We start from the raw sequence: 26,144 nt of genomic DNA on the forward strand, positions 1-26,144 counted from the left end.
AGGTCCCTAACATAGATGGCTTTACATTATGGTCTACCTAGAATAAGCAATCCTCCCATAGAGGCATTGGGGGTATAGCTTGTTACATTAAGAAGAACATCTCTCCCCATGCTAGGATTTATAAAAACGATCGTTATAACCAATATAGTTGGATAGAAATTACTGACATTTATGATAAAAAGACTGACATAGCAATCTGTTATTCCCCCCCATCAATTCTAACTTCTATAAGAAAAAGAATCTAGATAAAAATAGTCCTTACAATGGTTTAGAGAATGATATTTCTAGCCTAAGGAATGAAGGCAATATCCTTTTAATGGGTGACTTTAATACTCAAACTTCAAGCAACCAAGCTATTCTTCTAAGCAATCATTCCAACCCTAATCATCTTTGGTTAGACGAAGACCTTCCTCTGTCTAGTCAATACAAAAGGAGCTCTGAAGTCCTCGGGGAGAATTTGTTTGGATGAGAGCTAGTCAAGCTTTGTAGTGCTCAGGATCTCATTATTTGCAATGGCCTAAAGAAGTGGCTCAATTCTAGCCAGATGACCTATATCCATGGGCTTGGTAGCAGTGTGGTAGACTATGTTATCTCCAATCTCCCTCTATACAACGAAATAACAAATTTTGACATCTTAAATGACCTTGAGCCTGACTCTAATCATAGGCCTTTACTTATAACTCTCAATTTTGTCATGCATAGAGATCCCATAGAAGATAATCCTTATAGCCAAAAGAAGTTAATCTTTGATAGAAATAAGAAAGATCTCTTTCTAAATGAATTAAAAACTAATTTGCTTCCTTTATCTAGTATAGAAAACATAAAATATCTCTATCATAATTTTACTACAACCCTCTCATATTATATTAACAAGTTCTCAATTGAAGTTTCAAGTAATAAAAGAAATAGCAAAACCAATCCATGGTATGACAAAGATTGCAAAAGTGCGAGGAGAACAATTAAGGAAGTTGTTGATGAATCTCTTAAAATTAGCAAGATAAAAATACACAAAGCCCTAACTAAAAGGAAAAAAAGGCAGTATATTTGTAAAAGACGAAAATCTCTTACACCTCTGTAAGGTAGCTCCTAAGAAATTCTGGATACAGATTCTAACTAGGAAAACTAAAGATAATAATAAAATTGCTTTACACAACTGGAATTCCTATCTTAAAAAGCTTTATGAATCTCCAAATGTCATGGATAACTTTGAAACCCTTCTCACAACGAAAGAAGTTTTCTAATTAGAAGACATTGATTTTGGGGTTAATCGCTTGGCTAATGGGAAATCTAAGGACATTGAAGGTTACTAGGCAGAAATCTTAAAAATTGGTGTTATGCTCTTAACCTGCAAAATGATACCCAAATACAGAATATGCGAAGAAAGATACCCAGAACACAGAACAACAATGCTTTTATTATTCAGAGAGTAATGTTCACTTGCCTCTTCGAGGGGGCAACCTCCAATAGAGCAGAGCTCGATTACAAAATAAGACACGATGCTCCTCGCAGGGAGTCTCTATCCTTTATATATGACTCATACATGCAATACCACGGATCAATACCGTGGGTTTTAGTAATACCATCTATTTAATACTACGGCCCATTTGCAACTAACTGTGGTCCCGTCATTAATTGCGGGTTAACCACTTACAAATATTAATATGGGCTTTATTGACTCTTGACTATGACATGATCCCATTACATAAATAAGGGGGTTAGGGTGGGACCCTAACAATTGTAGGTTCTCTCCTCATCCCCCACATTCACAAGCTTTTCAATCAAGCGGTCAAGCAAGGGTTCCCTAAACCATGGACTCAAAGCCTCATTATTCCTATTTTTAAAAGTGGGGATACAAATAACCCCTCTAATTATCAGACAATTATGATCAGCCCTCTCCTAGCCAAGTTATATGGTATTATTTTGGAAAGGAAGTTGACCATATGACTTGAAAGTGAAGGTAAGTGGGCTAAAGGCTACACGGGTTTTAGAAAGAAACACTCAACAACAAACCACCTCGTTAGGCTTAGGATCATTGTGGAGGAATACCACAATGATAAATCCAATCTCTTTTGTTGCTTTGTGGACTTTAGAAAGACTTTCGATACGGTTCCCAGAAACAACCTTTGGAACAGATTAGAAGAGCTAAAGGTTCATTTTGAGTTGAGCACTGCCGCTATAAGGTTATACGAAAATGTAATTACCAAGTTAAAGAGCAATGAGGGGTAGTCGAAAGACATTAAGTGTAATATCGGAGTTAAACAAGGTTGCCCCCTCTCCCCTACCTTATTTGGCATTTACATTGACAAGCTAGAAGGTTGTTTAGAGGAAGCAGGATGTGCTGGCACGATGTTAGCTGGGATAGTCATCATCCTTCTTCTCTATGATGACGATATTGTTCTTCTCGCAAAGTGCCCATCTGATCTTGATAAGCAACTTATACCTCTTAAGAATTTCTGCTCTACCATGGGTATGATTATTAACACTGACAAAACAAAAGTTATGATTATCAAATCCAAGAAGGACACTTATGCTAATTTTATGTATGACAATAGTAACTTGGAGGAAGTGTCTTCCTACAAGTACCTAGGAATTGATATTCATCACAAGCTCAACTGGAACTATAACATTGAGAAAAGGATTAATGGGGGATGGAAAGCTTATTTTGGTCTTGAAAATAATTGTAAAACGACAAACCTTGTAATGTGGGATAGACAGAAGTTCCTATTTGACACTTTAGTCACTCTGATTATCTTATATGGATGTGAGGTTTGGGGTTGTAGCATCTCTAGAGAATCTTGGAGAAAGATTGAGCAAATTCAGAAGTGTTTTATAACTTATAACCTCAAAATTAAAAGCAATCAAAAGTACCTCTTTGTTTTAACTAGCTCAAAGAAGAAAATTAATATAGCCAAGATTAGAACGAACTCTCATGAACTCCATAGTGAAATGGGTCATTGGGTAGTTCTTAAAACACCATGGATTAAAAGGTTCTGCCATCTCTATGAGAATACGAACATCGAGGATGAAAATCACTTCCTCTTAGAGTGCCCATGTACAATCACATTAGATCTCAGTTTCAAAATCTTTGTTGCAACACTGACCTTCCTAGCCTTTGACGTTATCAAAGTTACAGTGTGCTTGGGAGGCTTCTCTCCAAGCTTTTTGAGCATAGGAATAAAATCTTAAGTCAAACTAAATAATTCGTTTCTTTAGGCCCGATAAACCAAAGTTTGGTCTCAATGGACTTATCATCATTATCAATTAAACAGGTCTTTTTAAATCTTCACAACTAGATATAGTAACACCCTTCAATTTGCCGTTTTCTTCCGCACATAATATTAGATTAAAGGTAATACAAAGCACAACATGTTGAATATCTTTGAGATTCTATATATGAAATTCAATAGATTCTAGAATTTAGGTTAGAGGTATTGGAAAGTACATTGTTGAATATCTTTGAGCTTCATTTTTGAAAAATAAATCTATATATATTTTTATATAAATTGGGTAATTATGATAAATGTTTTTAACATAGAATATGTATTGATGGGCCATTAGTGTATGTATATGTCGTTAGTGACTCAGCTTGGGCTCTTTTAAGACCCACCCTTCGCTTCTTTGTTCCGGAAGGTCGTGTCATCTCCATTAAGATGGGGAGGGCGATGTCAATTATTTCAGATCTGTCGATTTTGTTGGTTTGTCATTTTAATGGATTTTGGTTTCGGTTGGTACAACTCAACCCTGGGATTTCGAGATTTTTTTCTTTTGAAAGCTATTTTATTCATCCTGGTTTTAAGGATTTCTTCATTTTAAGATTCCATAATGAGAAAGATAGGGATGTAGTTCTTAATTTGGGTTAGTTTCCTAATTTCCTTTTTATTAATATCAGCAATTATTTTTTTCTCAATTGTTTGATTAATTTATTACTTTTAGTTGGTTTTTTTTTTAAATATTTTTGTTTTATTTAATTTATTACTTTTAGTTGGTTTTTTTTTTTTAATATTTTTGTTTTATTTGTTGTTTGAGAAATATTTTTAAATTTATTTTTGTATTTTTGGTGTTTATTTCTTTTTCAAATTACAAATTACGAAAATTTCATTTTGTTAATTGTGATAGTGAGACAGAGCAATTCAACTTAAGACTGAATTTGCATAGAAATGGATTTCAACAAATGGTTTTCATCAAAAAATATTTTGAATATCAAAATATACTTTTGGATTTAAAAATTGAATTATGAAAAAATTCTTTGAAATGTATAGTTATTTAAACATAAGCCATTGTTGCACAATGCTCCAAAGCACCAAAAAAATAACAAGGAATATTGTAAAAGTCAATAGACTCCACAAAAGATTAACAACTTATTTTGGAGTAATAAAAACATCAAAAGATTTTACCTTTTCTATTCAAGAATTTCGTACTAAAAAATTTCCTAAATTAGTTTTTTTTTAAATGTATAAATGAATTCAATATCCTAAAAAACTCTTGTGATATTTAAATGAGAAAATCACAAAACTCAAACTTACCATTACAAATTTCAAAAAAGTCCCTACTAAATTTATGACAAAATGAACCAAAAAATATTATAAAGAAAAACAAAACCATCTCACAATCATGCTGCTCTGTAATTTTCACTTTAATAAAAAAAATCGACATATATTTAATAAAAAAACATCCAAGTGAATGCAAATTGATCAATGAAAGCAAGAAGAAAAAACATATTAGAAGCTGGACAAAGTGGAACAAGTTTTAATTACCTTCAACGAGATTAGGAAAACATGTAATTACCAACAAGTTTAATTACCTAACGCAGAATAAGAGAAGTTGTAAACTCCTTGACCAACGACTAGTTGAGCTGATCGCTCTAACAAAAGTGATTCTCGTTGAGCAACTGGCACTCGTCAAACACCACAAAATTGAAGCTAAAACATACATAAATAAATAACAAACTCATTAACAAATCAACCTTTCGCGAGTGAAACGGATTGGTTTTCCGTTTATTATATGCAAGAAATATTGAAATGTTGCCCATTATAAGAAGCCAAGCAATAATGAGTCAACGGGATTGTTGTTTCTTTGTATGGTATAAAAAGTTAACATGAATTTAATGATGCAACAAACTTTAAAATATTGTCAACTCGGGCTCATGGTTTTCGAAATAGGACTGTCCACCGTACCCTTCAGAATATAAAGAGACTGTATTTTCTTTTCTGTATTGTCACGACGTAGTAAGCTTTGCTCATCAAGAATACATATAAAATTGGAATTTGTGTACATATGTTTAGAAATAAAATCATTAGATATTAGAAGAATATTGTCAGAGGCAATCACTCGACATTTAATTATATAAAGGAATTGCAATAGATGTATATGTTTATGGTTAGACTTAAAATTATTATATTTATATTTATTGATATGAATATTGTTAATATATGTTAATTAGTTTATATTAATAATATTATTAAATATGGCTGTGTTATATTTTAATGTTAATTTTATAAAAATAGTTGTTATGATTATTGAGTTTAATCATGGTTGAAGAGTGTTGATCATTATTGATCATATTAGAGCATATAGATTTTGACAATGGTTGATATTGACCATTGTTGACCATATTTAAACATATTTAATGTTGACCATATTCAGTAGTGGTTGATGGTGACATATTCTTATTCAAAATGGTTGACCATCATTGACCATATTCAATATGATTGACCATGGTCTATCATAGTTGACAATGGTTGATCATGGTAGACAATGGTATGGCTGATTATGCTTGACCATGGTTGATCATAGTAGACCATGATTGATCGCAAATGACCTTGGTTGACCATGTACGACCATAGTTGATCATGGTAAACCATATTATGGTCGATCATGGTCAACATGGTTGACTATGATAGACTACATAACTCAAATTCGTTTACAATGCATAACTCAAATGTGTGATTCTAACAAATTTCTAAATAAAAATAACCCAAATAATAAAAACTAAAACTTAAAATAATTAAAATGTACTTACATCAATACCGATACTTATTATTTTTTATTTATTTATGATTGTATCAGTGTAGATTTAATACATAATTATTATTATATTTTATTTTATTAAATATCAATTTATTTTATTATCTTTAAAAAATTAAAAGATAAGGACTTTGTTTATAAAGGATATAATTTTGTTCAGAAAGCCATTTTTTGTCGGAATTTTGTCATTTTTATTTGCAAAAAATCCAACCACTTGTGTTTAAATGATGTTTTTGATAGTGGAAATGGATTTAGCACCATCAAAAACTCTGGGTAACCCCCAAAATCTTAAACTTTAACTACCATATCTCATATCTCCAAAAAATTTTGCTAATTTTTTTGTTAAAATTTTAGTGGAATTTCCACTATTTTCCACATAAAATTATAGCTTCATTAAACTACTTTATTAATTAATTTCTTCTCACCATTATCAACTTAGACTTAGAGCTCTATTCATTTATTTGTATAATTATTATAAAAATTAACGTTAGGTTTTTTCAGGACGAAAAAGCAAGATTGCATTTATATACGAAATATAAACAAGTATAAATGTACATTCATGAGGAATATCATATGACCCATATAGAGCTCTTCCATCCACAGGAACATATAACCCATATATATGTGACAAACTATAGTCATGGATAAGAAAACCAAAAAAAGGCCAGACAATGCCATGAAATCAGCATAACAACCATGCTATCAATCAACAACTCAAAAATCATAGGAGAGGCATAGTAGGAGTATCCTGCAAAAACCAGAAACCTGGAACCTCCTGAAGACCCTTTTTAGATAAGAAATCTGCTTGCTGGTTGAGAGCCCTGTTGATATGATGAATAGAGCCTCCCTCCGATCTATTCCACAAGAATCTTATCCTATCCAACCATCCTACAAGCTATGGCTTGAGAATGTTGTTTTTTTCAATAACATAATCCACCATAACCTTTGAGTCTCCAAAGATTGAAACATCCTATAAATTAAGAAAGAGACAAAAGCTTAGAAGGCCAGCTAGGGCCATCGCCTCAGCTTTACTATTGGATCCCCTTCCCCCATTCCAGTGAATGAGAAAATGACTATTTTCATTTGCTAGTATATGAACCCCACAGCCACATATTCCATTCTGTTCAGCTCCATCAAAGAAAGATCTTGGCATAGAAGAAAGCTCTTGAGGGGGCTCAATACAATCCTCATTCATTTGCTTGGGAGGCTTTTGCAGGATAGATTCATGGAGAGCAGTAATAATGGAGAAAATTTCTAGAAATGGGGATGATTTGCCATTGAAGATGAAACTGTTTCGCCACTTCCATATGCACCAAAAAGTGATAATGAAAATAGATCTCCATGTCTCCTTTTGCTTACTGCATCATTGAAACTCTTCGCTAATTGAAGCATGGGACATATGTTGGATTCCATAGCATTCCTCCAAGGATTTCCAATGTTGCTGAGATTTATTGCAATTTAGAAATAGGTGAAAGTTGTTTTCCTCTGCTGACTTGCAAATAGGACAAAGACCAGGACCCTTCCATCCACGCTTCCTTAAATTCTCCCAAGAGAGGTTTCTATTATGGAAAGACAACCATGAGAAAAAAATCATTTTGGAAGGGCAACTAGATTTCCAAAAAATGAGTGGAAATGATGGGCTGAGAGGAGCCTGCTTTATACCACTCAAATTCTGGTAAATGTCTTTTAGACAAATAGAGTTCATCCCTTTCGAATTACTCCACATGAGACTGTCATATTCCGCTGAGCGGGAAATGCCACAATTTCTGAGACGCATCCTGATGAGGTCCCATTGCAGGGCAATATCACCGGACATCCCCAAACAACCTGCTTCCTTCCAGAGAGGGACCGGACCCTGCCAACCTGCAATTAAGCTGTCCCAATAGAAAATACCTTTCCTGTGAAGGAAAATCAGTAAAGGTTCAGGTACATTGATCACCTCAGCGCCGCTCATAAATTGGTCTTTCCCAATAAGAATCTTTTTTCTAGATTGAAAACGCCAGACTAAGTTCTTCAGGAAATAACTTTTGATCTTGCGGAGGCTTAACCATATTAAAGAGCCTAAAGGGGAACCGATCCTTCCTTTCCTGAACCAGAAAGATAGATCTTTCATGCCCAAGTATTTCTTTCGGATTATATTGCTCTAAGGCCCTTCTTCATAAATCCCTCTCCACAGAGTCTTACATAACATAGCCTTTCCAAAAGTCCTCAAATCTAAGAGGCCCCATCCTCCCATGCTCTTCGACAAAGAGATATTGGACAATTTTGAGAGGTGATATTTCTTTTTGTCCGCTTGACCGCCCCAAATAAAATTTGCAATAAGCTTATTCATTGACTGTATAATGCTTGCTGGAAGAAAATATAAATGAGACCAATAAACTGCTAGTTGGTTTAACACAGATTGTGCCAGGATCACCCTTCCTGCCAGCGAAAGGCATCTATACTCCCACATTGAAATCCTCTTGTAATATCTATCTGAAATCCATTGCCAGTCCACCTTTGAATATCTATTTGCTTTTAAGTGAAATCTCAAATATTTAATTCCTTGACTAATAGATTGCGCCTCAATTCCAAAGAGAGTCGATAACCATTCAACCTCCTCCTAGCAGATATCATTGTGGTAGATGATTGTTTTGTTCTTTTTATCTGTAATCCTGTTGCCTTCTGGAAATTTAAAAGGATTTCATAAAAACATAACCATGTTAATCTGCATAGAATTCCAAACATTATAATATCATCAACAAACAAATTATGAGAGATCGAGATGTTCCTGCAAATTTTCAGCAGCTGACCCATGTTTTCCTTGAAGGCCTTGTTGATATAGAGGCTGAGAGAATTCATGGCTAGAATGAATAAGAGTGGAGAAAGACGACACCCTTGATGGAGTCCTCTAGAAGCAGAGAAAAAGGAGATGGGATCTCATTTATGATGATCGCATAATTCACTTTCTCCACGCAGGCCATGATCCAATTTAGCATGCTAGCTCTTAAGCCAACCTTTGCCAGTAGGCACAATCTTGCTAAAAGGAGGCGACATACTAACACTGAATCTTGCTATAAGTAAACCTTATTCGTGCATCCCATGAGTTTGGCGGTGGCTGGTACATAGCTTTGCATGAAGGCTTTGCATGAAGCTCCCATCACCCACTGCGTAAGACCGAAAGTCACCCAATCTAAGATATTTTTAAATTTTAAATAAATTTCATAATAGAATACAATTATTTTATTAAATAAGTATTAAAATATATTAATTTAATTATTTTACTTTTACATGTAATTAAATTTAATAATATATAATTAAAATGAATCCATAAAATGTGTAAAATTATTAAGGAAAAATGCGTTAAAACCAGGCCAACATAACATGAACATAACCAGTACCGCTTACTGAGTACTAAACCATGAATAATAATAATATAAAAAGTCATTTAAGAATTACCAAAGATTGAGTGGACTTAGAAACGCGAGGAGTGGATTAGAAATCACTCACTATCAAGGTTCGAATTTCAAAAGAACCTCACTTGTCAAATGGACGGTTTTTACATCTCAACCACCTGTCTTCACACTTTTAACTAAAAAATAATTTTTTTAATTGTATTTAATAAACAAATTACTCCATAACAAACAATTTGCCCATCAAATTTCACCTCATCTCTACTCACTTCTCGAGACCCATTACCAATTTCATGAATCAACCCGTATACTTGGACGATAAACCCATTTGATTTTAGGATCGTCCTCCAAGTATTATGGCGACACAAAGAAACAACTGGCTACATAAACCATATATAATTCTTTGATGGGAAGGAATTTAGACCTTTTCAGCGTGTACCAAAGCATGGACGTTCATATTACAAAAAAATAATTCACTGTACATGTGTTGCATTTGCGCATAGAAGTGTTGATACTATAGATAGATGAAAACTTTCACAAATCTTGTTTAATATGAAACTAGAGTTATGTAGTGATATGTCATTGCTTATTTATATAATGATTTATGTGTATATAGTAATGATTTGTTATTATTTATTTATATAATGATTTACGTGTATATAGTTTTTAGTTTATTTAGTTATGAGGTTATGCGTGAAGAAGAACTTGAATTTCCTCCAATTTAAATATATAAGGAAAGTTGATATCTAATTATTTGCAAAATAAAAAATAAGTCTAAGTATTTGGAAACTAATATCAAACTATTTCATTTATTTTTCTAATTTCAAAGTATTGAATCTTAATTCTTAAGTGCAATTTTATAGATTGTTATTAATTGAAGAAAAACATGACGTTTTGAAAATATTATTTTTTTTCTCTAGCTTAAAAACAAGTTTTTTTTTGCAAGAATTACTTTTAGCTATCTTTTTGCAAAATGACATTTGTGTTGTTTTTTTGGTTTAATTGTGGAGTGATATTTAATGTTATTTGTTTGATATATAATTTATTTGCTAAAACAAATAAGTAAAAAGTTAGAGCACTTTGACATTTTCTTCACTTTGCATCATATCAATGAACAAGAATAGAATAGACAATAGAAAATGGTACTTCATGGCTATTAGTTTTCAAGAGTTTTATTGTCAATGTCATAGTCTCACCAAAGGTTATAATATGAGCTACATTGTAAAAATAATGTACATATATTGTAATATTTGGAATAACAAAACAAAAAAGTGACTAAGTCTAGGGACATGGATTATAGAGCTAGAAATGGAGAATTCCTAGTAGGGATGATACAATTTATTGTGCAAAAAAAAGACACTTGAACTTGACTATATGTATTAAAGGCTTAGTGGTCCATGAAGTAAAAGGGATGGTATGTGAAATTAAATGGTCTTAGGAAAATATTCAGGCTCATGCGTGCTTGAAATAATACAAGGAGCAAAAGGAGATAAAATGTGAACAGAATTGAAAAGAAAGAGATGTAGCTCTCAGGTGTGGCCTGCACCTGGAGACTACACTCACAAAACTTGAGAGATCACTCTCGTACACTCTATTACACAATCAATCAAAGATTACATCATTAAATACAATACTAGGAAATAGGAAGTTGCACCCAAACCCCTAAACTTTAGGAACTAATCCTAAACTAGGGAGAACGTTACAACAATGTAACCATTTTCTCCATTAATACAAAAATAATATTAATTATTTTTAACTCTCCCCCTTAATGGAGAAAGGGTTCTCCTGGACTCCTAGCATCTTTCTAAACAATTCAAATTTCACTCGTGCAAGAGGCTTTGTGAAAATATCAGCCATATTGTCACAAGTTTTACAATATATAACAGCAATTTCTTTAGACTGTATTTTCTCTCTAACAAAATGGAATTGAGTGTCTATATGTTTGGTGTTTTTGTGAAACACTGGATTGTATGCTAATTTAATGGTGCTCTGGTTGTCGCTTTTGATGGAAGTGGGATTTTTCTGTTCTTTTCCTGCATCTTTAAGAAGCCTTCTCAACCAGATCGCTTCACACGTTCCTGCACACAATGCTTGATACTCAGCTTCACATGAAGACAAGGCTACAGTACTCTGCTTCTTGCTGCTCCAAGCTATGACCCCGGAACCTATGTTGAATGCATAACCTGTGATGGACCTCCGATCATCCAGGTTACCTGCCCAGTCTGAGTCAAAAAAACCTGCTAGAGTAACATCAGATACATCAGTGTATAAAATACCATAATTAACAGTACCACAAAGATACCTCAACACGCTTTTTGCTGCTGTCCAGTGACTTTCACGCGGTTTCGACATGAATTGGCTTAACACACTAACAGAGTATGCCAAGTCAGGTCTGGTTGTTGTAAGATATATCAGGCTGCCAACCATCTGTCTGTACATTGTGGCATCAACCTCCTTAGTGCCATCATCACTGCTCAATTTCAGATTCTGCTGCAAAGACACTGATCCAGATACTCCAAAGATTTTTAGCATACTTCCCTTGGGTAAGAAAAGCCCAGTATCTCGAATAAGAATCCTAACAACTTGAGTAGCCACAGGTTGTTCAGGCCATAAGCTGTTTCCTGTGGCATTGTCGTAGTGCCATCAATGGTGTACGCTGCTGTTCTACACTGATCCATACCAAACTTTTCCAACAGATTTTTAGCATACTTCCCTTGGGTAAGAAAAGTTTGCCCAGTATCTCTGAATACTTCTAATCCCAGACAATAGTGAAGGCTTCCGAGATCCTTCATTTCAAAAACTTGTGCCATAAGCCTTTTGATTCCTTTGATTAAATCATCTGCATTTCCTGTTATAATCATGTCGTCCACATACAAAGAAATCAAAATAATCTGCCCCTGGTTATTGTACTTGGTATACAAATTTGGGTCATTTAAACTTCTATGGAAACCATACTCTATAAAGAAAGAATCAACCTTTTCGTACCAAGACCTGGGTGCTTTAAACCATATAAAGCCTTTTTCAATCTGCAAACAAGATGTTCCTGCCCCTGCTTTACATATCCTTCTGGCTGTACTAAGTAAATTTCTTCTTTTAAATCACCATTTAAAAATGCAGATTTAACATCAAGCTGGTGTAATTCCCAATTATATTTAGTAGCTAAAGCAATAAGCATTCTGATTGTATTTAGCTTTGCTACAGGTGCAAAAGTATCATCAAAATCTATACCTTCCTTCTGTGAATATCCTTTTGCAACCAACCTAGCTTTTAACTTATCTATACTTCCGTCTGCATTCATTTTTGGTTTAAACAGCCACTTGCATCCTATGGGTGTTTTATTCTTAGGCAGCTCAACTAAATCCCAAGTATCATTTCTAAGAATTGATTCCATTTCTTCATTCATTGCAGCTCTCCATTCCTTAAATTGACTAGCTTCTTTGTAATTAGAGGGTTCTACAATGTTCAAAACTTTTGACATCAAAGCATAGTTTCTCAACTTCAATGGTAATTGAGTCTTCCTACCTGACCTCCTTGGTAGGGGACTTACCTCAAATTTGTTTTCCTCTGCAATAACTGGGCCTGCTTTTTCACCTTCTTGCTGTTCTTCTTCATTCTCTTCTTTCTGCTCCTGTTCCTGCTCCCTTTCATCCTCGCTGCTTTCCTCCAACAGCAATGGAATGTGCCAATCATCTCCAACATCAGCTTTCCTTTCCTGTACCTGTTCATGAAAGACTACATCTCTACTTGCAAATGTCTTACGAGACTCAGGATTGAACAGTTTGTATGCTTTAAACTCTGTGCCATAACCAACAAAGATGCATTTGACTGCCTTAGGGTCTAGTTTCTTTCTATCAGCTTTGGGTACATGTGCAAATGCCTTTGACCCAAAGACTCTTAAGTGGTTTACTGCTGGTTTAAATCCATATAAGGCTTCAAAAGGGGTTTTGAAGCCAAGAAACCTAGTAGGACTTCTATTTTTTAAATATACAGCAGTATTTATCGCTTCTGCCCAAAAAGTATTAGATAGACCCTTACCTTGCAGCATGCTCCTTGCGCACTCCACCAAGGTTCTGTTTTTACGCTCTGCAACTCCATTTTGTTGTGGTGTGTGTGGCACTGTATACTGCTAAACAATCCCATGAGATTTGCAGTATTTCATGAATTCCTTTAATTTGTATTCTCCTCCTTGATCAGATCGGAGAATTTTAATACTTTTTCCAAACTGTTTTTCCACCAGGGTTTTGAAATCTATAAAACATTGGAAAGTTTGACTTTTCTTGTTTAAAAAATAAACCCATGAATACCTAGTGCAGTCATCAGTAAACAACGAAAAATAGTATGCTCCCCCTAGCGACCTTGTCTGCATGGGACCACATACATCAGTGTGCACTAGCTCTAAGATTTCTGTTTGCCTCCTCCTATCATGCACAGGGAACTGTTCTCTGTGCATCTTTCCTAAGGCACAACCATCACAGTTTAACTGAATGTTACGAAAGATGGGGAGACCTTCGACCATACCTTTCTTTTGTAACAACATGAGATCCTGCAGATTCGGATGACCAAACCTCTGATGCCAGAGTTGTTCAGCTGTCGACTCATTGATATACTTTTTGCATCCAATCTGTATAGGCTTCCAACTCGCATGCCTGTTGCAACAATTTCATTCCTGCAATCCTTTATCACATAGTGAGTCTTGAAGAATTCGACATGCATATCTTGATCAGCCATCATGGATACAGATATCAGGTTTTTCTTTATTCCAGGTACATATAAAACATTTGAAAGGTGACTAATTTTTCCATTTGGTAACTTAACTGAAATCACCCCATGACATTTAATCTGATATCCATTATCATCCCCTAGATATATTTTTGATCCATTTATAATTTCTTCAAGACTATCGAAAAATTCCTTATTACCTGTCATGTGAGAGGATGCTCCGGAATCGACATACCAGATGTCATCTTCATTCGATGCTGAAAGGGCACAGTCGACTGTGAACAGTCGAAATTCATGACTGAAGTCTTCTTCTTCAACAAAATATCCTCTGTGTTTTGGATTTACCTATCTCCTCCTTGCCTCATCAGCCTGCTTCTTATAATAACAATCTCTCTGTATATGACCCTTCTTTCCACAATAAAAGCATTTCTTTTCAGAATGATTTGCAAGCATACCTTTATGACAGTGATTTTTATGTGTTGTTCCTCCTTTCTGGACTGATTGCTGCTGTGACTGCTTCCCTTTAGATAGTCGTCGTTTTGCCACCAGCGCGAGATCGTCACTTTGGGGGTTCAGATTCAGGTTCTGCCGTCGCTCTTCGTCTTGCTGCAAGATTGCAGTGAGATCATCAAACGTGGGTGTTTTCTCCCTTGCCGAGACTCCAGTGATGAAGGTTTGGAAATCATCACGCATCCCATTCATTGTAATTGCAACAAGATCTTCATCAGCCACCGCCACTCCAATGGCCCCCAATCCGTCTTTAACATCCTTAATTCGCGCGACAAATGCAGTAGAAGACTCCCTTTCGTCCATTCTCATTGAAAATAGCTTGCTTTTCAGAGCCAAAACTCTGTTTGTATTCTGGGTCTCATACAGATTTTTGATTTTCGTCCAGATGTCTGCGGGCGTTATACAATCTCTGATGTGTGCAATAACATTGTCTTTCACAGACATCTTCAACAGGACTTTGGCCTTGTTTTCTCGTTTTTCCCAGTCTTCCTTCTGTGTGGTTGCAGTCGGCTTCTGCTCATCGCCTGTCATTATAGCCCAAGCATTCGCACCTTCGAGCAGGGTCTGGATCTTAAACTTCCAATTCGTGAAGTTAGACCCGTTGAGTTTACCAGACTCGTTAAGGTAAGATTCCATCGTATTACTCATTGTGAATCTACTTAACAACAACAAAAACAATACCTGTCAGATTGATCTGTCACCTCTGCCACCGATCTGCAGTGTCTGGCACTCCCTTTCCAATGAGCAAATTCGGCGTTTCCGACACAGCTGAAACAATGATCTGATCACAATTGATCCGATCCACCTCTCTCGGAATGATCTGCCACTTCGCCGATCCTGCTCTCCCTGCAGATCGCCAAACGAAGTCGAGGTTTCCCGCAGATCTCCTCTGGCGCTTTCCCGATCTGTCTCTCCCGGACGGATCTGCACTCCGTCGATCTGTACCGTTTGCAAACCGCCAAACGAGATTCACGCTATTCGCAGATCCCCTTGGCGCTACCCCGAGCGAAAAATCTGTGCTAATTCAAAATCGCTTAGAGTATTTTAATTGGTGCGACTTTCCCGGTAAAATCCCGCGCTAATCGGGCTTTCTGGCGCTTTGGTGCGATTTATCCCTCAAAATCCGCGCTAATTCCTCTTCTGGCGCGACTGTCAACGCAAAATCCACGCTAATCGGCCTTTTCACTCAGAGAAAAAAATTCCGAGTCTGAGCCAGGTGTTCTGCAGTCCACCTGCTCAATTGAGCACAGAGCTCTCGTGTACACACAGCCACAAAGGCACTTCAAGCCACACAGGCAAGCTAGCTACTACAGGCACTTCAGCCTCACAGGTGACAAAAGATCAGGCTCACTCAATCTGAGCTCTGATACCAAGATAAAATGTGAACAGAATTGAAAAGAAAGAGATGTAGCTCTCAGGTGTGGCCTGCACCTGGAGACTACACTCACAAAACTTGAGAGATCACTCTCGTACACTCTATTACACAATCAATCAAAGTTTTACATCATTAAATACAATACTAGGAAATAGGAAGTTGCACCCAAACCCCTAAACTTTAGGAACTAATCCTAAACTAGGGAGAACGTTACAACAATGTAACCATTTTCTCCATTAATACAAAAATAATATTAATTATTTTTAACTAAAGGGAACAAAAGTTATGGACTAAGTGCAAGAGTAAGGATGCGGTAGTAAGGGAGGGACATGACACTTGTTCCAAAAGAAAGAGAGGAATTTGGAAGAGATGATGTGGATAGAGGGCCATATTCAGTTTTACTGCAAACAAAAAAGATAAATATTGTATGATTTCCATTTCCAATTAATATATGAGTTGTTTTTAATATATCTATGATGCATCTAATCGATATTTTCGTAATTTATATATTGATTGTGGTTATCATTATGCATGGGCACATGTCTCCTATGATTCTATGAAAAAGTAAATAAGTTGCTATAGTAAATGATAGTAATGACAGAGTGTCTGAAGTTCACACAAAGAAGAGGCCTCTAGTAGTTTTTCATAAATGCTTAATGATATCATAAATAATTCAATAAATGAAGTTAAGGACCTCAACGATCCATTCAAATTGAAAAACAAAATCACTAAGAACAACTGGTTTCTGAGACTCTTTGTATTAATGTATAAATCTATACCAAAGGCGCTCTGTTTGTATAAAAAATTAGTTGGTCTCGGGAGTTGGCTACCTCAGTGGTTGGGATGGCTCTTGGGAGTTTTGTTGCTGATGTGGAAGCTCTGTGTGGTATGTTTCCATCGATTCCACTTCCTTAAGGTCACCTAGGAGGTTGAATCCCATCATAGTAGCCTCTTTCCACATATTTACCTCGGTTGGTCGATTACTTGGGTAGATGTGGGAGGAGGGTGTTATACTATGCTTCCCTCTTAGCCTCTTCTTTCACTCTATCCCTCTCTCACTTCTCTCATTCTCTCTCTCCTCTCTCTCTAAATCTTCTCTCTCTCTCTTCTCCCCACTTTTTATCTCTCAATTTCTATTTACATATTCGTATATTTGTCTTTTTCTGCTTCTCTCTCTCCCTCTCTACATATATCCCTCTCTCCCCCATCACACACTCTCTCTCTTCTTGTCGTCTCTCACTCTCTATCTCCACCTCTCTTCCATCTCTTCTCCCACTCTTTCTCCATCTCTATCACTCTCCACCCTCTCTCCCCCACATCTGTGTGTGTGTGTGTGTGTGTCTCACTCTCTCTCTTTGTCTCTCTCTTCTTCCCCCTCACCCCCCCACACCCCTTTCCTCTCTATCTTCTTATTTGTCTCTTCGTCTCTCCACCCCACTCTCTCTACCCCCCTCCACCTCTCGTTTTATCACTCTCCATCCCCTCTCTCTCCCTACTCCTTCCCTCACTAAGTCTGTACTTCATAACAACTCCCTCACCTCTCTCTTTCTCTCTCTCTCTCCCCTCTCCCCTCTTCTTCTCTCTTTCTATCACTCTCCATACTTTCTCTATCTCCTCCACCCTCCTCCCTCCCCCTTCCTATATTTATTATCCCTCCCTCCTTACCTTAGTCTACAATTCACAATAATACCCCCCCACCCTCTCTCTTCTTCCCCTCTCTCCCCCCCTCTTTCCCCCTCACACCACTTTCCTCCCTATCTTCTTGTTTGTCTCATCATCTCTCTCTCTCTCTCCATATTTACCTATCTCTTCTCCCCCCCCCCCTTTATCACTCTCCATCCTCTCTCTCTCTCTCTCCTCCACCCCACTCCCTCTATTTCTCTATCCCTCACTCCCTCCCTCCCTTAGCCTGTAATTCACAACAATCCCCCTCTAACTCTCTCTCCCTCTCTTTCTCCCTCTCTCTCTCTCTCTTTTCTCTCCCCCTCCAACTTTGTTTCTAAGTCCACCTTATGTCCTTCTCTCTTCTGTCTCCCTCTTCACTTTCTCTCTCTTTCCATATCCCTCTCTCTCACACACACTTCTCCTTCCTCTTCCTCTCACTCTCCATGCTCTTTTCTCCCTCCTTTCAATCTCCCCCTTCCATTATTTCTCCATCCCTCCCTACCTCCCTCACTTAGTGTGTTCTTCACAAAAGCCTCCATCTCTCTCTCTCTCTCCCCCCTTCTCTATCTCTCCCTCCCTCACTTGCTCCCCTTCTCTCATTCTCTTCTCCCTCCCTCACTTGCTCCCCCTCTTTCATTCTTTTCTCCCTCATGTCATCTCACTATCTCTCACCCTTACTCTCTCTCCCCCCTCACTCACTCGCATAGTCTCTCTCTCTCTCTCTCTCACACACACACCCACACACACACACACGTATACACACATTCACAACACCCCCCTCCAAATTTGTCTCTCTCTTCCTCCCCATGTCAACCAAAAATATCGTCCTTCCACTCCCTTCCCGACCCTCTTCCCTAATCTCTCACTTTTTGACTCTCACACACTCTCTACCCTCACCAACTCATTCTTTTCCACATCTCCCTTTCTCTCCCTCCTTGGCGCCTTTATCCCTCCCTTTCTCACCCTCCCCTCCTCCTTAAACCCACCACAACCAATTCCCACTAACTCATTCTTCCCCTCACCCTGCTCTCTCTCTACTTTTCTCCTTCTTTCTCTCCTTTGGCCCCTATATCCCTCCCTCTTTCACCCTCCTCACCCTAGAAAAGCCACCTCAACGATTTTCCATGTATTAAAGTCACTAGCTACGTGAATGTGTGCGAGCTCCTAGTACTATAAGTGTGCATACATTCATGAAACCAAGAACACACATGCATTATTAATGTACACATATTTTTTGGAATTTAAATATTTCTGACTAGGAATCCAACATGCATGACAACTTGGTTAATTTGGATATAGGTTCGTGATCATGAATCTAGTGGTTTGGGTTGCAAAAACATACAAACATCAATTTTTGAAATATCCCCATATAGAGTCTACTATCTATCTATCCCTCGTTTATTTTTTAAATTAATAGGTCAAAATCTTAAAAGACATCCCTCGTGTATTTCTCTTATGACTATAAGGGTGTTGACTGTTTGGGAAAAAATTATATGGTGCACTAGAGGACTTTAAGACCTATAATCTAAAAAGGGAAGGGATGTTTGATAATTGTAAGACCCTTTTAAGTTGTACTAATAGAGGGCCTTATAATTTCAAAGATATAATGACTTCCATAAATTAAAAATATATAAAATTAAGATTGCAAATTTAGTTGTGCAAAAGAACAATATGTTTTCTACAACTCCACAAGCTTTTATAGCAAGATTCCATCATTTAGATACTCAATCGCTAGAGAAATGGAAACATGTGCATTATGTTTTGTATGAAAAATAATATATCCCAGTTTAGAAATCTCAAATTTGACATAATTCCTATAAAAATTATATACTTGAAAAGCCAATTCATAATAAATTTGAAAATATATATATATATTATTAATCTCTAATTATCTTTCCAAATTAACATATTTTATTTTACTAATTTTATATTATAACACATCATCAATGACCATCATTAACTTACATCAACTCTATTATTAAACTTTACTATAAAACATAATATTATTAAAAAATCTTAATATCAATACAATTACTGAATTTTAAATCTTATTATTAATAAATTTTAAATTTTAAACCATTTTGGAAAATAAAAAATAAAAAAATCCTGCAACTTCCGGAAAATTCTGGAAACACTCTCCTACGAATACGGCTTACCGAGACTAAATTCACGAACGATAATAATATAATAAAGCATGTGAGACTTAGAAAGTTCATTGATTGATGTCATATTATAGCATTTCTAGACTTTTCAATCATATTATATCATTTCTAGACTTTGAGCGCACTTCGCAAGTATACTTGGACATAGTCACTGTATTGGACAATACCAAGTTCGTGAATCAATAGTGTATTGGTGGACGTACCCGCCTGACCCTGGCATCCATTACCATCCCCCACGGCCCACCCCCTTGACTTTGGTATCAGTAACACTTTTGGACTCCAGAATGAAGAAGCGATATGCCAAGTCGAACATGTCTGCCTTCTCATGTCATGGATGGATGGCGGAGGTCGTCAGGTCATCATTAAATGATATAGAATTTTTCAATCATGAGGGACATAGACTCATTAAATGATATAGAATTTTTCAATCATGAGGAACATAGACGTTTGTTGTAAGTGGATAATTGACTGGGCACATGCTGGATAATTGAAAACTGGACTTTTTCCAAAATCTCGTCTCATATGAAACGATTGAACGCTATAAGAATGCTGGAATCATCTATGTTTAACAGGTTCTGAGAGAGATATTCAACTGAATTGAAACGAGAGAAGAGTTCATTTATTTATCACCGTTGCAGAGATCCTGTGATAGGGCAACAAGAATACAAAGGTTTCCGAAGGTATCAACAAAGTTAACCATCGTCGCCAGCAGATCCACAGATTGTTAACATGGCTTGCATTGTAGCAGTGAATTCTCCCTCTATACACAATTCTGGTATTGAGATATGGGCAGCTTCCCCAAGGAATCATGGTTTCCAGACGCCCAGGAGCAGCGGCATCCACGCAAATTGTGTGGGGTCTCCGCTGAGGCCTGTTTTAACCATCAGAGACGAAAATATGCTGTGGATCGAGAGCGGGGATAGCCAGGCCAAGAGGCCTTTCCCTTCTTGTGTCAATGTCTCGGAGGATAATGGTTCGAATGTCCGCAAGTTCCCTTTGCCTTCTCTCAAAAGGAAACGACCGCAGAGGCTGGATATTCCACAGCAGCTGTCGGGCCTAAACGGGCCGTGCCCGGCAGTGGAGCAGCCGAAGGAGGTGAATGAGGATGGTACTCATTATGCAGTTTCGCGCAAAATAGGTCGGCGAGAATTCATGGAAGATACCCACAAAGCCATTGTCAATGTTCTCGGTGATTCCAGACAGGCCTTTTTTGGTGTGTTCGATGGTCATGGTGGTCAGAAAGCTGCAGCTTTCGCTGCCGAAAATCTTGGGCAGAATATTGTGGACGCTATGCTCAGCATGGAAGATGAAACCGAGGACTTTCTTGAGCAGGCCGTTAAAGCTGGATACTTAACAACAGATGCTGAGTTTTTGAAGCAGGAGGTTGGCAGCGGTACTGCTTGTGTGACCGCTCTGATTAAAGGTGGTAACTTAGTCGTTTCCAATGCTGGGGATTGTCGAGCAGTTATGAGCAGAGAGGGCGCTGCTGAAGCCCTTACATGTGATCACCAAGCTGGAAGGGAGGACGAGCGACAACGGATAGAAAATTTGGGTGGAATTGTGGAGCTCCGCCATGGAGTTTGGCGAGTTCAGGGATCTCTGGCTGTATCTAGGGCAATAGGGGATTCACACTTGAAAGAATGGATAACCGCTGAACCAGAGACGAGAAAGATTAAAATTACATCTGAATGTGAGTTTTTAATTTTGGCATCAGATGGGATCTGGAATAAAGTAAGTAATCAGGAAGCAGTGGATATTGCCAGGCCTTTCTGCGTCGAGAAGAAACCTAATCTTTTACCATTAGCAGGAGGTCCTATGGTTGCTTGCAAAAAGCTTGTAGAAGTAGCAGTAACCAGAAAATCTCAAGATGATATTAGTGTGATGATAGTACAACTGCCACATTTTTGCATGAATGAGATTTAGAAAGTGTGAGGTGAGCCGAGCGGAGGGATACCATCAAAAGAGTAGACTAGTTACACCCACCTGACCTTACATGGGTGTTGCAGACATTAAAACGACCACACCCTGTACACTTGCTAAACAACTACTGGGAAGGATAGGAGACAACCGGGTCCAATCCCTTTTCACTTTTCACCATCATGTTTAAGTTTCTTAAGGCAAGGTCATAAGAATTTACTACTGCATTTGACATATACATTTAACATCATATAAAAAAATTTGGTGCCAGTAATAACTATATGTTGTTATAGGGTAGGTCTAGTCAATGTAGTTTCAATTTTACTTTGAAACTACTTGAAAAGAAATTGTTGTTGAAGGCAGAATGGTTAGTGAATGGAATAAGTTTTAGTGAGTATGATGGGATTTGGAGTTTGCATATATCATTAATATTAATTTTTTTAATATGGATCGAAACAAATTAGTGAACTAGGTAAAAAGAAGATTACACTTATTCATAAGTTTCAGTGAATATGGTTTATAATTCAAGGACTTAGAATCTAAAAATTTTATCAATGTGGATTTTTATTTGGGATAATGCTAGTTTTTTGCAATTATTGTTATAATGAAATATATTTCAATACATTAAATCACAAGTATTAAGACATTGTTTCAAATCCCTAGATTTATCATTTGATACAACCACTATGAGTTCTATCTCTATTAGAAATTAAATACCATACTATAGAACTAAAATAGATACTTCAAACCATGAAATATTTCGTCATGAACCCTAACTCACTTCAAACAAAGAAATATTCCATCATGCAACCTAACTTTAACAGTGGGAGAAAAACACTTTACTACAACATTGCCAATACATTTCACTTATATTGTTGGTCATATCACAATAACAACAAATTAATAAAAAAGATCATTGTGAGTAGATAAGTGACTCAATGTCTCACACTAATAGTAATCACTTGAGAATGCTTCCAACCATTATAAAAATGAATCACAATATGACTATATACAAAATTGTTTTGTTGCCTGTTTTTTAAATAAGACTTATTGTGAATATAAAAATATATTTGGTGCCTATGTATGTATATATAATTGTCCCACTACATAGGAAGATGAAATGGAAGTGAACGATGATATAATAAATACAAGAACCATTTTCGTGAATGCTACCAAAATCTAAATAATGCAATAGCATGATTTTAGCTCATGAAATCCAAAAGAAATTATTAAACACATTGAACTAAAACCATACACCTTAATATAACCACAATATATAGTGAGTCACCCTAAAAACCCAATCTCACGAAACCAATTTGGTATGGTAATAATCAGTATTTATTAATCAACAATTTATGGAAGTTTTGGTATTTTGGCTCTCTCTTGGATTTTAGAAATTTGCTTACAAGAATAAAACCAATCCCTTACTCATCTTGTTGAGCAAGCCATTCTAGTTTTCTACAAAGAGGATAACATTGAGATCTATTGGGATAGGTAGAAATCCAAATAAACTTTCCCTTTCATTTTCCACTTTATCTCTTATTGGTACCATTCCCTTCTAGGTCCTAACTTTAATTTTTATTTTGTTAATTATTTAGTTCTTACATTGGCATGTCAAAAGTCCTTGCGGCAAATGGTTAGATAACTAATTCAAGGTGTGCCCATCATACCAATAATTGCAACCTCCTACTTCATTCACATTTACATATTTAAACTAGTATTTTGTAGCCCCTTCCTCTATAGTCATTTCACTAACTCTTCTTCCATAGAATATTCAAGATCTTTCATAACAATGACTTCGCTGAATTTTTAGTAACTTCCACAACAACAACTTCTGTGGCCTCTTCTTTTGCTAATTATTTTTCTTAATCTAAGTCATGATCAATTACTATCTATTTTCGATCCATTTTAGATTGCACATTCCCATTGGGAGGATTTTGGTTTTCAAAAAGTATATCATTAATGAGATCGAAACACATGATCTTCATTTACTTTTCCATGTCCATCTTTCCATCATGAAGAAGATAGTTTGTTGTTTTATCGTCTACTACTATTTTTCTATTATAGAATTTGTTCTTTCTCTTCATTTATGTGATTTGACTAAGTATATGTGTTACCTAGGGAATTTTTGGGTCGAAATTATTCCAATTAGCTATCTTTTGGCTATTAAAAACAATCACCCATTTTGGTAAAAAATTGCCTATTTTTTACAAAGATATGAATAAATTGATAATATTCACCAAAATTTTCCCAATTCTAATAGTAAATTACATGTTTTTCAATGTGTGTGATTTTTCAAACCAAAATAGTGGCCTAGAATACGATACAAAAGTCTAATATTTAATTTCATAAAAGATACTATGTTACCTCCCTTCATAAAGTGACAATTTTTCCTTGCTATAGAAAGTAGCATTCATACTACATAGGTCTATTGGCCACCGAATATCACTTTATAAGTGTCTAACAATGGTATTGCACAATATAATTCATCAAATAGTTAGCATTAGTGTAAAATTTTATTTTATATCTCTACGTGATTCTAATAAAAGATTTTCGTTACAACCATGCTAGTAAGATTGGGTCCATTAGATCATAAATTTCCTAAACCAATCTCATCAACTAATATTTCAAAAATCAAATTACATTAAGAACTATTTTCAAAGTCAAAAAAACCTTTTGATCCTTTAGTTAAACTTTGATTGAGAATATTTCATTGTTATCTCCACTCTCTTTTGGCTACTACAATGTGGTGAAAACTATGGCTTCATCTAGATAACAGCTAATTTCTACACTTCTTCTTTTATCTTAGTAGCTTCTCTTGCCTCCTCTTGGAATTTAGCCACTTTGTATGCAATTTCAAATGAGTTTCCTAACACTTCTTTCATATGTTCCCATCCAAATGAGAATGTTTGCGATGCCTATTAGATTCTCTTATTTTTCCAATTGTGGCTACCAATTCTCAAATTCATTGGATGAGCATCTGTAATTATCCCTCCAAGTTAACATATTGTTGTTTTTCTATTTTTTCATTATCATGCTCCATGAGAGATCATCATTAACCTACACCTACCCTAATATTAAACCTTATTAATAACCTTCATTAATCTCATTAATCTCGTAAAAATATGTTTCATAAAACTACTCCAATTTTTGTTTTCTCTGTTGGCAATGGAAAAATAATTTTGTGTGGAATTAAAAACAATTTCTACAGCTTCCTCAAAATTTCTCACCCTCCCCGCCCCCTTAAACCCACCACTAACTCATTCTTCACCACACCCCGCTCTCTCTCTATATTTCTCCTTCTTTCTTCCTTTTGTCCCGCTATCCCTCCCTCTCTCAGCCTCACCATCTCAATGATTTCCCATGTATTAAAGTCACTAGTTACATGAATGTGTGCAAGCGCCTAGTGTTAGAAGTGTGCATACATTGTTGACACCAAGAACACACATGAATTATTAGTGCACACATATTTTTTGGAATTTAAATATTTCTGAGTAGGAATCCTACATGCATAAAAACTTGGTTAATTCGGATATAGGTTCATGATCATGAATCTAGTGGTTTGGGCTACGAAAACATACAAACGTCAATTTTTGAAATATACCCATATAGAGTCTACTATCTATCTTTCTATATCTATATATCTATCTATCCCTCATGTATTTTTGAAATTAATAGGTCAAAATCTTAAAATACATCCCTCATGTATTTAATGGTCTAAAACTTTAGTTGGTCTCAAGGGTTGTCTACCTGAGTGGTTGGGATGGCTCTTGGGAGTTATGTTACTAATGTGGAAGGTTTGTGTGGTATGTTTCCGTCAATTCCACTTTCTTAAGGTCACATAGGAGGTTGAATCCCATCATAGTAGGCTCTCGCCACATATCTACCCCGGTTTGCTGGTTACTTGGGTAGATATGGGAGGAGGGTGTTATACTCTACTTCCCTCTCTCTATCTTCTTTCACTCTATCCCTCTCTCTCTCTCTCTTCTCTCCTTCTCTCTCTCCTCTCTCTCTAACTCCTTCCCTCTCTCTCTCTCTCTCTCTCTTCTCCCCTATTTTTATCTCTCTATTTATATTTAGTATATATTTCGTTTTCTACTTCTCTCTCTCTCTCTCTACGTACATATCCCTATCTCCCCCATCACACACACACTCTTTCTCTCTCTTGGTCCTCTCTCACTCTCTATCTCCAACTCTCTCTCATCTCTTCTTCCACTCTCTCTCCATCTCTATCTCTCATCCCTCTCCCCCATCTCTCTCTCTCTCGCTCTCGCTCTCTCATGGTCCTCTCTCACTCTCTAACTCCACCTCTCTCCCATCTCTTCTTCCATGCTCTCTCCATCTCTATCTCTCTCCTATATCTCCCACATCACTCTCTTT

At 36.4% G+C, this 26,144-nt stretch overlaps 1 pseudogene; it reads left to right on the forward strand.

Moving 5' to 3' along the window:
- The first annotated feature begins 15,460 nt into the window (after positions 1-15,460).
- LOC149211724 (putative protein phosphatase 2C 2 pseudogene) lies at positions 15,461-21,770 on the forward strand (annotated as a pseudogene).
- Positions 21,771-26,144: the final 4,374 nt, after the last annotated feature.

Source organism: Pinus tabuliformis, chromosome 1_1 (assembly GCF_031772625.1).
Source record: "Pinus tabuliformis cultivar Carrire ecotype Pingquan chromosome 1_1, CPIR1, whole genome shotgun sequence".
Lineage (NCBI taxonomy): Eukaryota > Viridiplantae > Streptophyta > Pinopsida > Pinales > Pinaceae > Pinus > Pinus tabuliformis.